This window comes from Carcharhinus amblyrhynchos, chromosome 7, assembly GCF_965287045.1.
Source record: "Carcharhinus amblyrhynchos chromosome 7, sCarAmb.v2.hapA, whole genome shotgun sequence".
Classification (NCBI taxonomy): domain Eukaryota; kingdom Metazoa; phylum Chordata; class Chondrichthyes; order Carcharhiniformes; family Carcharhinidae; genus Carcharhinus; species Carcharhinus amblyrhynchos.
Genome location: NC_137330.1, coordinates 33,240,827 through 33,257,258, shown reverse-complemented (window position 1 = coordinate 33,257,258; position 16,432 = coordinate 33,240,827).

Below are 16,432 nucleotides of genomic sequence, written 5' to 3'. Positions count from 1 at the left end.
CTGGAGCACCCAGAGGAAACCCATGCAGACACAAGGAGAATATGCAAACTCCACACAGACGGTGATCCAATGCTAGAATCAAACCCAGTCCCTGGCACTGTGAGGCAGCAATGTTAACCACTGTGCCATCGTGCCACTCTGGTTCAGACACAAATTAAGGCAACACTCGAGGTTAAACTGGGTAGGTGAGTGAAACAAAAGAGGTTGAACAAATTGGGAACAGGGTGGATAAATGTGATTAAAACTGTTTGCTCATGTGAAAGGTAAACACTGATGTGGAGTGTTTGGATCATAATGAACTGTTGCTGTTTTATAGCTTCTATATATCAATAAACAAAGAACAAAAAGAACATAGAAAGGTACGGCTCAAGAACAGGCCCTTTGGCCCTCTAAACCTGTACCGATCATGATGCCTGCTTAAATTAAAACTATATACACTTACAGAGTCCGTATCCTTCCATTCCCATTCTATTCATGTATTCGTCTAGTTGCCCCTTAAATAACGCTATCATATCTGGTTCCAGCAACTCCCTGGACAATATGTTCCAGACATTTATCACTCTGTGTAAAAAACATGCCTCATGCATTTCCTCTAAACTTTTCCCCACGCATCTTAAAGCTATGTCCCCTGGTAGTTGACTTTTCTACTCTAGGAAAGAACATTTGACTACCCACTCTGTCCATGCCACTCATCATCTTGTAAACTTCTATCAGGTCACCCCTCAATCGCCCTCATTCCAATGAGAACAAACTGAGTTTATCCAACATCTTCTGCAAATTTTTATACTCAATGCCCCAACCAATAAAGGCAAGCATGCCATATGCCTTCTTGACCATCTTATCCACCTGCATTGCCACTTTCAGTGATCGGTGGACATGTACGCTCGGATCTCTCTGCCTCTCAATACTTCTAAGGGTTCTACCATTTACTGTAGAATTCGTACATGCATTGGTCCTTCCGAAATGCATTATTTTACACTTGTCCAGATTAAACTCCATTTGCCATTTTCCATCCAAATCTCCAACTGGTCTATATATTGCTGTATCCTCTGACAATCCTCTTCATTATCCGCAACTCCACCAATTTTTGTGTTATCTGCGAACTTACTAATCAGACCAGCTACATTTTACTCCAGATCATTTGTATATACTTCAAACAACAATGGTCCCAGAACTGATCTGTATGAAACACTGCTAGTCACAGCCTTCCATTCAGCAAAGCACCCCTTTACTGCGACTCTCTGTCTTCTATGGCCAAGCCAATTCTGTATCCATCTTGCCAGTTCTCCTCTGATCCCGTGTGGCTTCACTTTTTGTACCAGTCTATCATGAGATACCTTGTCAAAGGCTTTACTGAGGTCTATGTATACAACACCCACTGTCTTTCCCTCATCTATCACCTTCGTCACTTCCTCGAAAAACTCAGTCAAGTTAGTGAGACATGATCTCCCCTTCACAAAACCATGCTGTCTATCACTAATAAGTCCATTTGTTTCCAAATGTGAATAAATCCTCTCCTAAGAATCTTTTCTAATAATTTCCCTATCACAGACTTAAGGCTCACTGGCCCTCTGAAACAATGAAACAATATTGGCTATTCTCTAGTCTTCTGGAACTTCACCTGTAGCCAGTGAGGATACAAAGATCTCTGTCAAGGCCCCAGCAACTTCTGCCCTTCCGTCCCTCAGCATTCTGGGGTAGATCCCATCAGACCTTGGGGACTTATCTACTTAAGTGCTTTTTAAGATGCCCAATACGTCTTCCTTTTTGACATTGACATGACCCAGAATATTTACACACCCTACCTTAGGCACCTCATTCATCAGATCCCTCTCTTTGGTGAATACTGAGGCAAAGTATTCATTTAGTATCTCACCCATTTCCTCTGGTTCCATGCACAGATTCCCTCCACTATCCTTGAGCGGATCAATTCTTTCCCAGGCTACCCCCCTTGCTCTTTGCATACTGCAAAATGCCTTAGGATTTTCCTTAATCCTGATTGCCAATGATTTCTCTTTTAGCCCTCCTTCTTTCCTTAAGTTCCTTTCCACTTCCTTTATGTTCTTCAAGAACTTCATCTGTCCTAAGCCTTTTAGACCTTACGAGTGCTTCCCTTACCTTTTTGACAAGGCTCAGGGGCCTGTAATAAACCCCCAATACTGTGACCGCACTTTTCCTATTCCTGAGCTCTATCCATATTGCCTTGCTGACTGAACCCTCCGAGGTGTCCTCCCACAGTAGAGCTGTGACATTCTCCTTAACCAGTAATGCAACTCACCCACCCCTCCTCTATCCTGTTTGAAGCACCTAAATCCTGGAATGTTTAGCTGCCAATCCTGTTCCACTTTCAACCATGTCTCTGTAATTGCAACAACATCATAGTTCCAAGTACGAATCCAAACTCTAAATTCATCTGTTTTCTCTGTTATACTCCTCGCATTAAAACACTGCACTTCAGACCACCAATCCCGCTATGTTCAGCAACTATTCCCTGCCTGCTTTTCCTCTTAATCTTACTGGCCTTTGTCTGTAGCTCTCCCTCAGTTATTTCTCTTGCTGAACTACTGCTCTGGTTTCCACCCCCCTTGATGTATGTAGTTGATGTATTTTTAATTGTGAGTTTAAACTTTCTGTTACTTTAAATATTTAGGTTTCCCTTTTGCCTTTTGTGTCCTATATTCTTCTTTGCAATAGACAAAACATTTAAAATGAAATCCTATCAAGAGAAAGAATTCCCACAAAAGCACGGTTGTATGGGGAGAGATTTGGCAGAGCTTTGCAGGTGTGGAGAGATTGTTATTGTAGCAGAGAGGCCCAGTGGGGATAAAGGTCAAGGGTTCCTTGACACAAAATATCTCAGGACAAGTAGCAAAGAAAAAGACTTCCTTGGGATTCTATGTAGGCTGGTTAACATGGGGAATAAAATGTTAGCTGCTACCGACAGGGCTATTTTATTTGTGGGTGGGGGGATACAATATTTTGTTGCTATGGTGATTATGGGCAGAATCGTCAGCCCATGCAGAATGTGATGAAGGTAGCAGGAAGACCAGGAAATTAGATGGGTTGGCATGGACAGATACTAATGCTTTCCTGCCTCCATCAGAAGTTCTGGGCTGGATGACCTTCCTACCTCGCCTCCACTTGAGGCCCACACATGGCCTCTTCCCGCCTGTGCTGCAATTTTCATAGCTCCAGGCAAGCCTGCCAGTATATTCCCTGCATGGCTGGTTAAACTGTATGGGGGTGTGGGTCCCTCAATATACACCAATCTATGCACGATCAAGGTTATGTGCCCAGGGAGATGACCGCTTACAGATCCTCCCCCCACCCTTGTGCCAACCCTCATGGCTCCCTTCCCTGTGACCATCATCCTTCCCTCCCACGCCCCCTTTAACAACAGCACATATCCATTTCCTGGGTCGCTCCATGATCCTGAGTGGTTGTGGTTGTTGTACCACCTATATCCACAGCCACCTCTGTGGTGCTGCCAAGCACAAGAGCTGCCAGCTTCAGATTGGCCATAAGTTCAGCTATCCTCTTAAGTGCCTGATGGGCAGAAGATATGGTAGGCCTTCTTCCCAAGAGTCTGTGCAGGTGTGTCACCACATTTTCAGGCAGCACACAAGACACCTGTCAAAAACAGAAGATTCCATCCTAAACTGTTGGATGAGTAACTCAGAAGACGAGACTAATGATCCTGAGACATGAGTTCTAATGCCTACATAGCTTGGCCCCTCCCCATGTCTGCAACCCCCACACCTTTGCCCTCTTAATTCTGGCCTCATGGGCATCTCCAATTTTAATTGTTCCACCACTGGCAACCATGCCTTCAGCTGAGGCTCTGGAAATCCCCCCCTGAACTCCTTTATCTCCCCTTCCTTCTTTAAGACATTTATAACCAATTCTTTGACCATTTGCTTTTGGTCATTTGCCCCAATTTCTCTTTATGAGGCTTAATGACAAATTTTGTTTTACAATGCTTATGTGAAGCATCTTATGACATTTTAGAACTGTAATTGCCTCGGACTTGTTATTGTTTGTGATAGTGTAAAATGGATAAGAGCAAATTGGCAGCTCATTTGACACTTTTTCTGATTTTTTTTCTATTGACTGCAATGGGGTGGGATATAAGTAAAGAGTGCCAGATATGATCATTCCTATCGCACAGTCAAAATTACCTCCATTGACACTTCATGATGTAATGTTTTTAGGGTGGCACAGATTCCCAGCCTTGGGTCACTATCTGTGTGGAGTTTGTATGCTCTCCCTGTGGGTTTCCTCCCACAGTTGAAAGACATGCTGGTTAGGTGCATTAAATTCTCACTCAGTGTACTCGAACAGGTGCCCAAATATGGCAACTGGGGGATTTTCACAGTAACTTCATTGCTGTGTTAATGTAAATCTACTTGTGACATTAATAAATAAACTTCCAAACTTTAAACTTTATTTTCATTTTCATTGTGTGTGCTACTGTGTTAGTCTTAGCTGTAAAAAAATAAATGTGTAGCAGCATGTCTTTCTTATTAGTCCTATATGTAGAGAGGAAGTAAAGATCACACTGCAACATTTGATGGGGTGACTGCCTATTAAACTGTTCATGCACTGGAAAGACATACACTATTCTCAAACTGTTGATGGGTGCATGCACCCACTTCCCATGGAGGAACATTTTGGCCTTTTAGCAGTGCTGGCTTCACCTCAGACAGGTCCTGCAAATAACTCTTGCTGTGAGGCACATCCCTGCAGAAAATTGCTTAGATAATCCCATTAAATTCCATTGACCGCAGTGTTGAAAATAGGTTGTGATTGCTTCGGTCCCAAAGCCTCTAGTCATTTGCTTTATCAGGTAAAACTGCGTGTGGGCGAGCGCCAGCTATCCTGTGACTTCGGAGGGAACCAGCTGCTAGATGGTTTGATTAGTTTTTTGCCCCTATATCAAAGTTGGATGACCAATTTGCACGTCAGGATTGCTACAGACCGCCACCAGAGTTTCCTCTGGCTTCACCCTGCCCAGGCATAGTTCACCATTTTCACATTTTGTTTCCATTAAATTTGTGAGAGCAAATGGTGACATGGTGGCACAATGGTTAGCACTGCTGCCTTACAGTACCAGGGACCTGGGTTCAATTCTGGCCTCGGGTGAGTGTGTGGAGTTTGCACATTCTCCCTGTGTCTGCGTGGGTTTCCTCCCACAATCCAAAGATGTGCAGGTTAGGTTCATTGGCTATGCTGAAGTTGTCTCTTAGTATCAGGTGAGACTAGCAGGGGGTTACGGGGATAGGGCCTGGATAGGATTGTTGTCAATGCAGTCTCGATGGGCCAAATGGCCTCTTTCTGCACTGTAGGAGTTCTTTAATTCTATGTGCACTATTGACTGAGTTTGGAACAAAAAAGGTTTTATTATGTTAAGCATATGGTCCACACCTGAACATCCTGATTTCTACCAAACCCTTCTTGGAACAGTGTCTGTTTTTTTCTAATCAGCTCCTCCACTGCATTATAGTTAGTCACAGTGAATATGCTTGAATAATTTAATGTAATCAGTTTAAACCAGCTGCATGCATGTAATGGAAGTTTATCTCCCTTAATAACAACTAAGTGTAGGCTTCCTGATTGTCTTTCATACTGCACCAGTACTCATGCATGTCCAACAATGGCTGTTTCTCAACCAAATGTTTTTTTGAAATTAGATTAATTCCCTATATGTGCAATTATTTCTTTTGACTAACTTACTTGGCTGTTTATGTGTCTATTTCCATATTCCCCGCTGTTCTCATTTAGCATCCCAATTCCCCAATAATAGTTATGCACACACACACTAACATTTGACTGCTTAACCTAGACTGGCACCCCAGAGCAACATTGAAGGAGTGCTGAACTATCAAATACACTGCTCAAAATATGAGATGTTAAATCACCCGGTGCTTGTTCGAGTGATTCAAGTGAATGTTCAAGAACCCTTGTGACTCCATTCATAAACAAGTATGGAGCTTTCCTTCCTCACACAGTGACAACAAAAACAAAAAAGAGCTATTCATCTCACTATTGTTCCAGGAGTGTAACAGATGCCGAATAGTTTGCATTTGCCTACAGAACAAAATCATTCTACTCTGAAAGCAATTCATTGTGTGATGTATGTTAAAAAGTTCCAACATGATGAAGAATTAAACAATTGACAGCGTTATTTCCTTACAGCAAATGGAACTGTGGTCCCAGATGCCATGAGGGAGTAAATGCACAGCATGACATGGCATTGCGACTTGCAATCCAGAGAAGTCCTGAGTTCAATGGCTGTTCTGTGCTGAGTTAAGTGATCCCAGCTGAAGAAACAGTGGGGATAGAGGTTCAGAATGCTTGCAGATTCCTAAGGATACGGAGGATGCATAGGAAGAGGGCTACCATTCATAAGAAAAAAAATGGAAAAACTAATTCTCACAGGTTTTGCCTCCCTCTCTCCTTCCTGAAGTGCAATCCTTCAGATGTGCTCTGGTATCTCACCAAAGTAGTCATGATTCATAAGTGCAGCGAGACAACAAATGTTAACAAGCTATTCTTCTGCTAGGTCCTTCACAGCGAAGCCTGACTGCATCATGTCCTGAAGCATCAGCGGACAGCTTACTGTAATACAGACACTATACAGTTGTTGTTGTTGATGCCAACACATACATTTCACATCAGACGCAACAGTCATTAGATAGAGATTCTGAAACTTGTTCAATTTTCCTCCTTCCTAGCAAGGGTTACTGAGGTCGCTACTGTGGTGCCCATTCGCTAATACTGCAATGGGATCGGCAAACTCAGCACAGGTGGGGGATACAAAATGGGATATTCCTGTTTCATGTGGCTCAGCTTCTCATCAGATAATCTCAACAGGCCTTCATGGGAATTAATTTAATTGTTACGTGAATAACTCCAGTGATTCCTGGCTCTACTATTTCATTGGTAGATCATTCCTAACATTCCATTTCTCTTTAGCTAAATATCTTTGGTGGTATGTTTCCAAGTCAGGGTGGTTTATAACAGGAAGGGAGCTTGCAGAGGTGGTGTTATTCCCAAGCCTTTGCTGTCCTTAAGTCGCAATAGAAACATAGAACATTACAGCACAGTACAGGCCCTTCGACCCTCAATTTTGTGCCGAGCTATGTCCAATACCAAGATCAAGCTATCCCCTCCCTATAATTCTGGTGTGCTCCATGTGCCTATCCAATAACCGCTTGAAAGTTCCTAAAGTGTCCGACTCCACTATCACAGCAGGCAGTCTATTCCACACCCCAACCATTTTCTGAGTAAAGAATCTACCTCAGACATCCCTCCTATATGTCCCACCATGAACCTTGTAGTATGCGCCCTAATAACAGCTACATCCATCCGAGGAAATAGTCTCTGCACGTCCACTCTATCAATCCCTCTCATCATCTTATAAACCTCTATTAAATCGTTTCTCATCCTCCTCTGCTCTAAAGCGCAAAGCCCCAGCTCCCTCAACCTTTCCTCATAAGACCTACCCTCCAAACCAGGCAGCATGCTGGTAACTGTCCTCTGCACTCTCTTCAATGCTTCCACATCCTTCTTATAATGAGGTGACCAGAACTGAACACAATATTCCAAATGTGGTCTCACCAAGGTCCGGTATAGTTGCAGCATAACCCCACAGCTCTTAAACTCAAGCCCCCTGTTAATAAACGCTAAAACACTATAAGCCTTCTTCATGGCTCTATCCACTTGAGTGGCAACCTTCAGAGATCTGTGGATATGAACCCCAAGATCTCCCTGTTCCTCCACATTCCTTAGAACCCTGCCGTTGACCCTGTGATCTGCATTCAAGTTTTTCCTGTCAAAATGAACCACCTCACACTTATCAGGGTTAAACTCCATCTGCCACTTCTCAGCCCAGCTCTGCATCCTATCAATGTCTCATTGCAGCCTGCAAAAGCTCTCCACCTCATCCACTACTCTACCAATTGTGGTGTTGTCAGCAAATTTACTAACCCACCCTTCAGCCCCTTCTTCCAAGTCATTGATAAAAATCACAAAAAGCAGAGGACCCAGCACTGACCGCTGTGTACACTGCTGGTAACCAGCCTTTAGCGTGATAAATGAAATGGTTAAGAAATTTTGCAAGGGTCATGAAATGCTATAAAAATGTCATGTCAGAGAGAATGAAGCCTGCTCTGTTTGAGATCAGTGGTGTAAAATATATAGAGAACTCAACAATTCCACAACCAGAAAGTCCAGAAATTAGTATCAAGGCAAATAGAAGCAACATATTGTAGATGAAGTTAATCACAAGTCGGATGGAGATCACATTGTCACGTTTGGGATTGTTGCAGAAGTCCAGTTTATGAGCAGGTTGCAGACAGGTCTGCTCATAAACAACAAAAAAGTCAGGTTTCTGCTCGATCATTGTGCTACTGTCAACGTTCTACTTGAAAATGAATATTTGAGACAGTTTGATGATCCAAGTAGTAGAGAAGAACAGGCTTCCAACAATTCACTGTCGTGTTCAACAAAACAGAAAGAAAGCCTTTGGGCAAAAAAACAAAACCTCAGTCAGTATTAAGAATCGCAACAGTGCCAGGAGAGAGAGCATGAAACCAATTGGATGTCAATCTGTTTGAGGCATTAGGGTCATTCAACATATGCAGCTGTGACAGTGAATCGCGAGAAGATTATAATGATGCAGGGTTTATTAAAGGTCACATAATGGCCACGCATCAGGATACTTTCCCAAGTACAGTAGAGGCTAGAAAACAGCTTGCAGCTTAAAATTGATCCCAAGATCATCCTCGCCAGACAAGTGCCAGCCAGAAAGCTGTAAAAGAACTTGTTAAGAAACACTTTAATAAGCTGCTGATATGAAAGTTCTGGCGCCAGTTAGCAACTCAACTGATTGGTTCCCTTCAGTGGTGATAATAAACAGGAAATGGTAAGTATCCTCCGGATTCATCCAAAACAACAAATCACTCATGGAAAATCACCATCTATTTGGTACCACAAACAGTTTTCTGTTGGAAATAATGAACGTTGATAAAAAACCAAGATGCCATGGATGCTAGGAGATAGGAGCTGAGGGTGCGATCTTACGACCTTGTCCTGCCCATTGTTCGACAGGTGAGGTGATAAGATTGTCTGAGAGGTGAAAAATCGGGTTTGTGCCCGTTTCCTCACGTCACACAATTTTACCAGCCCTGTTTTGCTGTTGAACTTCGCTTTGGCGCTCTTTGAACTGATTTAAATATTAATGACATGCTTTATATGTCATTAGCGAATCCTGGATATTAGCGTCCAGGTTCACTTATCTTTATCACCTCCCCGGGTGAGCTTCACACCAACAAGAATCACAGCAGAACGAGACTCAGGAGTCCGAGTAACTGCATACATGCACTATAACTGACATTATTGATAATCCCAGGAGAAGGTCGAACAATATCACAAAGGCAACTACAACTTCCCTTTAACATTATCACAGATTGGAATGGCTCCTGCTCTGACCAAGTCCGCAAGAATCTCCAAAGTGTTGTGAACGTAGCCCAGTCCATCTCCCATCCATCTCCCTCTGTCTACACTTCCCGCTGCCTGGGAAAAGCAGCCAGCATAATCAAGGACCATAATCATGAACAGACTGTCCTCCACCTTCTTCTGTCAGGAAAAGGAAACAAAAGTCTGAGGACACATACCATTGACTCAAGGACAGCGTCTTCCCTGCTGCCATCAGACTTTTGAATGGACCTATCCTGGGCTAAGTTGATTTTATCCACACCCTAGCTATGACAGTAACACTACATTCTGCACCCACTCCTTTCCTTTTCCCTATATACTCTATGAATGGCATGCTTTTATTGTATAGTGTGCAAAAAACAATGCTTTTCACTGTATCTCAATACATATGACAATATTAAATCAAATCAAATTCAAATCTTATCAGCTGGTCTTCATCAGCAGAGACCAGACATGATGGCCTTGCCGGGGGCATTGGAGTCAATGAAGCTCCCTGGGTGCTTAGGGGCATGATTGAAAATGGTTAGTGGCAGTGTCAAGCATGGGGTGGTGCAATGATGCGGGCACGGCAAGGGGGGAGCTCTGCAGGAGTGGTGATCAGCTGGGGGGTTGGATTCTGCTGTTGCGGGGTGGGGTTGATTTGCGGGGGGGGGGGGGGTGAACTCGGCAGGGCTGGTGATTGGTGGGGGGGGGTGGGGGCAGCTCTGCACTGTGGGGAGGTGATGCTCTGTAAATATGGGTGGTGGGTGAGGGACCAGCACAGGGAGCAATTGGCAAGGTGGGGTGGGGGGGGGGGGGCATGGAAGGGAGGTGACAGGGGATCTCCCCTTGCCCTGGGATATGACAGATGGGATGCATGCGCCCTTGCCTGCCTTCCTCATAAGTGCCCAACTCTTGCTACCAGTTTGACATCGCTGCAGATCCTCTAACTGGGTCCCCAGGATAAGGAACATGTCCAGCTTCCCTAATAGGGAGGCATAGATGGATATGGAAAAATTGTGAAGTTGCTTCCAGGAGAGTTGTACAATGGGCATGTTGACAACATGGAACCATAGAGTCTCTACAGTGTGGAAGGAGGCCATTTGGCCCATTGAGTAAGCATTGATTTTCCAAAACAGCATCTTAGCCAAGCCCACCACTCTTCCCTATCCCCATAATCCTGCACATTTATCATGGCTAATCGATCTAACCCTTTACACTAAGGGGCAATTTAGCTTGGCCAATCAACCTAACCCGCACATCTTTGGACTGTAGGAGGAAATCGGAGCACCCGGAGGAAACCCACGCAGACACAGGGAGAACATGCAAACTCCACACAGATATCACCCAAGTTTGGAAATGAACCCGGGTCCCTGGCACTGTGAGGAAACAGAGCTAACTTGCTCGGATCCATACTTTGTTCGGTAAAGCACCCGTGAAGCATCTTGGGTTGTTGCATTATCTCTAAGGCGATACATAAATTTAAGTCCAGTTACTCTAGTTAAATCACTTCATAGAATCCCTACAGTGCAGAAGGAGGATATTCAGCCCATCGGGTCTGCACCAATTTTCTGACAGAGCATCCCACCCAGGCCCTATCACCACAACCTCATATATTTTCCTCTCTAATTCCCCTAACCTTTACATCTTGAGACTCTGAGGAGCAATTTAGCATGGCCAATCCACCTAACCTGCACATCTTTGGACTGTGGAAGGAAACCGGAGCACCCGGAGGAAACCCACGCAGGCACAGGGAGAATGTGCAAACTCCACACAGCCAGTCACCTGTGGCCGGAATTGAACCCGGGTCTGTGGCGTTGTAAGGCAGCAGTGCTAACCACTGTGCCACCATGCCGTCTGCCATTGTTGTCATGGGCCCGGCTAACATCAGGGTCCCAACACCAGCCAGAAAACTCAGCCTAACGCCTGTTCCTTACTCCACAGGTGCCTAGTATTTCCATATTTGAAATGACTTACAGCTGTGCCTGTAAAGAAAGCGTAGTAATTGAAAGGCATGTCCTTTGACAACTTTATAACACTTCTTGGTCAAATACGTATGGTTGTGCATTTCTTTTGGAATCTCCCCACCTCCTCCAGAGTTTCAGAGTGGACATCATGGGTCACTGGGAAATCTCGAAGGAATCGCTGTGGTAGTAGATGACATTTTAATCTGTGTGCAACTAGAAAAACTGGAATCATTGCTGCAACATTGCCAACAAAAATGTTTCTGAGTAAGATAAAATAAAACCCGAGGAAGGAGAAGTGACATATCTGAGTGAAGCTCTCTGAAGATGGACTAAAAGCAGTTCCTTGCTCGAGTTAAATCAGCATTTAAATCAGAAACAAGGTACCCAGAGCATTATTGGAGTGACATACTATCCGTAAGATTACTGGAGCTAATTGATCATCTTCAGGACCTACTGATGAAATAAATTTAAGATACATGGGATTATGAACATCAGAAGTCTTTAGCTGAAGTCAAGGCGATCATCTTTCAAGCAGCAGTACTAAAATCCTTTGATGTCAACAAGAAGATACATCTACAGTGCAACACATCTGACTGAGGGCTTGGGGCATGTTTCGTGCAAGGTTAACCTGTAACTTATGCTCGAGATCTCTAACCAAAGCAGAGATAAGCCATGCTCAGATCAAAAAGTATGCTTTAGATATTTTAACAGCAAGTCTTTGGAAAGAGAAATCACTCTGAAAAGTGCTCACAGAATCACTTGAAGCAGTTTTGGACTTTGTGTACCCAAAAGGCTTCAAAGAATGATGTTACGTCAATCAACCTAAGTTCAAAAGCAAGACAGAGATCAAACCATTCATACGCTATTTAATTTGCCCCTGGCTGAGGACAGAATGACTAAACCTTAAACACGCCACTGGGATAGGTGATCTGGAATTATTAAAGAGTGAGAATTAGCAAAGGTTGACCCGACGTATAACAAATGTTACCCCAAATCGCTGATTTTAACACAAGAGAGGAACTCAGTTAACCGGTTGGACGTCTGAAATAAAAGTACTCAGCAGTCCAGGCAGCAACTGTGCAGAGAGAAAGAGTTTTAATGGACCGCAGGTGTGATTTTGGTGGGGCGGGCGCCAAATGGCAGCCCATGCACCAGTTTTAATTAAATAATGAATGGGCAATTGAGCTTGTTGACAAGTTACTTGTCCTGAATAATAAGCTGGCATGCCCTAAAACAACATGGAGGGCCAGTGAAATTCGGAAATGGCAGGGGGAGGTGCAGCTTGAGTGGGTGGGAGGTCGAGGGGAGTGTGCCCTGTGCACATTGGGGCAACCCCCAACATGTGTCACCTCTTTGTTTAACCTCCCCACCTGCTCTTGAAAGCCTGCCCCACTCCCTTCCAGTGGCTTCCCAATCCCTTCCCATCCTAAAACCCTGGAACTTAACCTTAGTCCAGGAAGCATTGACCCTAGGCCTCCTTGCACCCACTAGTGAGTACTGATGCTGCTGGAAGAACTGGAGCTGCTGGCCAATTAAAGGGCAGGACTTTTTCGCACTGAGGGGCAATAACCCAATCTGTTGTTCGTCCATCGTTGTCGATGAGGACCTTGACACCATTAGTCATTTGGAGGCTGGATGCGATGTGTCCAAAGATGACTGATCAGGCCAATTCGGGCACGGAATGTCCTGGCGCATATTGGACAGACTTGTGTAGACATTGTAGTTGTTGCGCTGGTGGCTCTGGACTTGCGCAGCTCGCACTTAAGTTGGCTTCAGCAATGCACCTTGCTTCGTGAGCTTGACAGCTCTTATGGATGAGGCAGCGCCAGGGAGGGCGGTTTTGTGCCAGTGTTTCCCAGGTGGTCGTGTCAATGTCAAGCAAATTCAAGGAGGCCTTCAGTGTGTCTTTGAAATGTTTCTTCTGCCCTCCATGCGAGCATCTTCCAGCAGAGAGTTCCCCAAAAAGGAGCTGCTTGGGGATGCGCTCGTCTGACATACGGATGACATGAACTGCCCACCGGGTCTGTGCTCTCATCAGCAGTGTGTGGATTGATGGTAGACTTGCTCTAGAGAGAACTTCAGTGTCTGGTAGTTTGTCTTGCCATCTGATGCTTAATATTCTTCAAAGACAAGTCATGTGGAAATGATTGAGCTGTCCTGCATGCCTTTGATACACAGTCCACATTTCATAGGCATACAGGAGGGTAGTGAGTACCGTGGCGCTATAGGCCTTCAGTTTTGTTGCTGGGCTGATTCGTCGACGTTCCCGTACACTGGAGCACAGTCTACCGAAAGCAGAACTTGCCTCTGCTATTCTGCAGTTAACTCCTGTATCAATAGTCGCTGCTTGGGAGAGGGTGCTGCCAAGATAAGGTGAACTGGTCCACTGCCTGTAGTTTCTGCCCTTTGATTGTGATTATGGGTTCTGTGTACGGTGCATGAGGAGTAGGCTGGTGCATAACTTCAGTCTTTTTAATTTTAATCCTCGCCTCCTCAATGTCACCTCCCCCCGCACCTTTCCGTGTGTTATTGCTGTAAAACTCAACCCAATATTTCAACATCTTTCATCAGAACTGGAGGTCAAAGATAGCTTTTGATTCAGACAATACCAAGTTCTACTGACATAATGAAGATAGGGGAATGTGATGACTGCATAACACACTGGGTACAGAGCACCCTTCTCCTACTGAGACCTTGTTTTGAATCCACCTCAATTGACAGGGTCTTCATTTCTAATCGCAATTTTTAAGGCATGTGAGCAGCGTGGCACCAATTTGACGTCAACTGTATGTTCACCAATTCAACCAGCAGTTACAAAAACAGACACACTAACACAAGTGGAGCCACATCACCAATCAATAACTTAACCACAATAGAATAATAAAAGACAGTGACAGGGAACCAATACAGCATACCATTTATCAGTGGAATATCTTACACCAGAGTGCCATTGCTCAATGAAATTGCTCACTTATTGACTTATTTATTGCTGTTGAAAAGATTTAAAAGCATAGTCAATGACAGAAGTGTGTATCTTGCTGCAAAGGAATTGCCTCACTTGCCTCATTCCCATGGCAGTGTGGGCTTTAATTTCTTTGGAGTGATGACTGCCTCCACTCTTACCTGGTACTTGAAAGTGAATGGTCAAAGAATGACAGAATTATTTTGGTGCAGAAGGAGGTGATAGCTGGGAGAAAAGACCCAAAGAGGGTGCCATGCTATTTAAAAACCTTAAAAAGGCGTTCCAAGGAAGAAACAGGCCAGGGAGGGAGGATAGTGTGTCCCACTATTCCGTCCTATCATCACATCCCCTATTCCTAACATGCTGGTGGAGATTGACACTCTTTATGAAGTAAAAAGGATGACACTGTGGCACAATGGTTAACACTGTTGTCTCACAGTGCCAGACACTCAGGTTCAAATCCGGCCTTGGTTGGCTTTGTGGAGTTTGCACGTTCTCCCCGTGTCTGTGTGGGTTTCCTCCGGGTGCTCCAGTTTCCTCCCATAGTTCAAAGGGTTAAGTTGATTGGCCATGCTAAATTGCCCCTTAGTGTCAGGAAGATTAGCAGGGTAAATACATGGGGTCACAGGGATAGGCCTGGGTGTGATTGTTGGCGGTTCAATGGGCTGAATGACCTCCTTCTGAACTGTAAAGAATTTATGAACTGTTCTTTGTATCTTTCAGCTTTGAGAGGACCACCAACCTGAACTGAAGCTTAGTTTCTCTTTTCAGATAAACTGCTGAGATTTAATCTCCAGCATTTTTCTGTTTTCATTTCAGTTTTCCATCATCCACAGTCATTTGTTCTACTTTAACAGTTTTTATATTGTTCTCAGATTCTACAAAGAACGAACAATTTCCCAGCACGTCTGCTGGTAACTCCTCAAGACAGATTTACAAAACAGGTGAGGTGCCAGAAGCATCCTCTCCAACTTCCAAATTAGAAGCAGCCAATGAGTTAACAGGGGATTAGCAGAGATTCTTAAAACTAAGCCCGGTTCAGAGCTACAAAGCCAGTTGTAATTTCAGTTGCAAGTATCAGTTTACAGATAATTAAGTTCCTACTGAATTACAATAACCAGCACTCATCATATACACATTCAAACAACTAACAATTAACACCTCAACTTAATTGATATGTATGGAAATATGCTCTTGAGGGACAAAACAGTTGTGAATGGCGCCTCTTTTTGTCACATAGGGAGCACAGTTGAACTTTAGACTGTTCACTTCACTGACAAAAACTGCAACTACGGAGGATTATCCTTTGTTGGTATGACATTGTGAGTGGATGATTCCTTTGTATAATTAAATGATTGAGAATAGTACAGTTGTAGAGTTATAGAATCGTGCAGCTCAGAAGGCCATTCGACCCATTATAGGGGTAGCAGCTCTTTAAATGGGTTATCCAATTAGTCCCATTCCCCTTTGCTTTCCCTGATAGTACTACAATTTATTTTGTGTTCAAAGATATATCCAATGCCTTTTTTTGAAAGTTACTGTTCATTTCTTTTCCACCAAACTGTTAGACTGTGCATTCCATTTCAGAACAACTTGCTGCATAAAAAACTTGTCTCCTCATCTCCCATCTGGTTCATTTGCCAATTATCTTCAATCTGATTATCAACTCACTTGAAGTGGAAACAATTTTTCCCTAAGATGTCAGCCGTGGTTTGGTTGGTGGCACTCTTGCCTCTAGTTGGCTGTGAACCCACATCATAGCCAAAAGCACACACACTGTCGAGATTGAAACTCTAGAGCATAATTGAGAAAGTGCTGAATGGTTGAAGGTGCATTCTTTCGGCTGAGGTGTTAAACTAAGGTTCTACCTGTCCTCACAGGTGGAAGTATGAGATTTCATGGCATTATTTTGAAGAAAAACCTGGGTGTTATCCCTAGGGTCCTGTTCCAATCTGTCAATTCCCATTCTGATCTGTCAATTGCTTTTCTGATCAGTTGATTCCTGTTACAATCAGTCGCTTCCGCT